Below are 2,449 nucleotides of genomic sequence, written 5' to 3' on the forward strand. Positions count from 1 at the left end.
TTTTTTTTTTTTCTTTTAAGTTGAGGAAATTGAATTAAAGTACTGTCGGAATGTGGTCCGGATATTGGGTCTGAAAAGAACAAATGTTTGGCCATACTTAGTAAGTTTACTTTGAGTGTAATATTAAAATGAGTAATCTTTTAAGCTTAGCCAAACATGTTTTGCTCAAAGCCCAATGCAGACACAAAAGTTCGAGCAGTAGGGTTGAGACTGGGTGGTGTGCTCTTTTTTCTGCTTATTCCAGCTAACTCTCTCTTCTGCCTTGAATCATTTCCCGGGATGTCAAGGGTTACATTAGTGTTCTATATGATTAATTCTGTAATCGTTCTCAAATTTTTAACAGTCTGTTATGCCCAGAAACGAAATCACAGAAGCAGTAGGTATAAATAATCAATCAACAGATCAAAAAATGAATGTGTAACAAATGAAAGAAGAAAACGGAAGACTTTTTAGGTTGAAGCCATATAAATTCGATAATCACTTCCAATACCTAATCGTCTGTTAAACATCCACAAAGTGGATAACGCTCATGGCACTATTACGTAGTCAAAATGGCAACGAAGGTATACTAGAATTACAAATCACAAGCCAAACAGGCTTATTTTACGAGAAAACCTGCACAAACACCAAGGCCCTGTTTGATTGGGCCTTTTTTTCATGGAAAATGAAAATTTTTTTCTATTTTCCACCTTTTAGAAGTGTTTGATAGAAAATATTTTTCATGGAATTTTCTTGAAAAATGGTCTTTTCTTGGTTTTGTAGGTAGGCAGCCAATTTATTTTATTTTATTTTATTTTTTCGTTTCATTTTTTTATTATTATTATTTTATTTTATTTTTGTGGGTAATAGAAGCAAATTCTATCCCTAATTGTTAAAAAAAATATTTTCCTTTAATTGACAATTTCCTTGTAAAACAAAGTCAAACGAACACCAAAAAATAGATGATTTTTTTGGCCTTTTTTTGACAATCGAAACAAATTATATCCCCAATACCAATAAATTCTATCACTTTAACTGACAATTTTTATGTAAAATAAAGTCAAACGAATATTAAAAAATATTTTTATTTCAACATTTTTCATGTGGAAAATTATATTAATCAAACGCAATAATTGACGATTCTCACAAAAATAATTTTTAAGCAATTCAATTTCTTAGAATTCGTTTTCTTTCCACCCAAATTACATAGAGTCTGTTTGTGAATGATTTTGAGAATTAATTTTTTGACCGTTAAGAGAAAAGTGGGGTCTACCTGTGAGAAAAGAAGTCAAATATGACGGCTGGAATAGTGAAATAACTGTCAAAAAATCAATTTTTTTTGAGGAAAAATCGCTCCCAAACAGGCCCATATTTGCAATCAAACGGACCCTAATATTATGACCAAGAACGGAGTCTAATGTATACACATTTCTGTAGCACAGAGAATAGAGAACACCAGGTTTTCAATATATCAATACCAAGTAAAACTAGAAAGATATGAATTAAAAGAAACAGAGAAATTAGGATTTCTCGAGTAAGGTATTCAAGAGAGAATTTTTGAGAAAAAAGAGAGTCCTCATAGCAAAATCAAACTTGTCGTTCAAAAATGACAGAATCAAAGGGTTAAGCCAACAGAAGCATCCAAAAGACTTACCATAAGGCCACAAAATCAACAACGTATCACAATCACAGTAAAGGCTTCCAATAACAAAAACATCACTTTAAAAACAAAATTTTCAAATTTTGGTAGGACCAGAGTATGTAATTCCCATTAGAGTCACTGAAACTTCAATTTCTTTTTGGGTTAGTTTTTAGTTATTATAGATGAATTGTGTCCAAAGTCGTCTTCCTTCGTCAAATGCGTGTTTGAGAGTGATTATAAGTTGTTAGTCCCGTATAATGAATAATAAGGGAATAGTAATGCAGATGTGAAAAGCATGTTTCATTTACTTTAATTACTAAACTTCGTCAAACATGCACTAATTGAAAGAGTTGTTTGAAGATTGGAGAGTCTATATTTAAATTCTTGTGGTCAACACACTTTGTTTGGCTCCTGTACATGCCACACTAGCAAATCATCGAAGCATCTTTGTTGTATAATTTTGTTTCGCAAGTGTACGATCCGTAACAAGTAATAGTGGACCTAAGAGTCCGGTTATCGATCCCACGAGGACTATTTTGTAGCACTTAATTTAATCTTTCTTTAACTACTATTTGACGAATGTAAATCAAAAACAATGATTAAATGTGATTTTTACTCTAAAGACTTAAAATGTGATTGGATTCAATGAAAAGTGATTGAGAATTCAAACAATAAATGGACGTTAGGGCGGAACAATTTCACCTATTGGTCACCTCTACTTCATAAATCAAGATTCATAAAACCTAAGGTAGTGTTCGGTCGAATTCTTCTATTGTATTCAACTTACCCCTCTCGAGTTCTCATTGAGCCTACTTAATTAGTTTAATT

The sequence above is a fragment of the Olea europaea genome, chromosome 18 (genome assembly GCF_002742605.1).
Source record: "Olea europaea var. sylvestris chromosome 18, O_europaea_v1, whole genome shotgun sequence".
In the NCBI taxonomy this organism is placed as follows: domain Eukaryota; kingdom Viridiplantae; phylum Streptophyta; class Magnoliopsida; order Lamiales; family Oleaceae; genus Olea; species Olea europaea.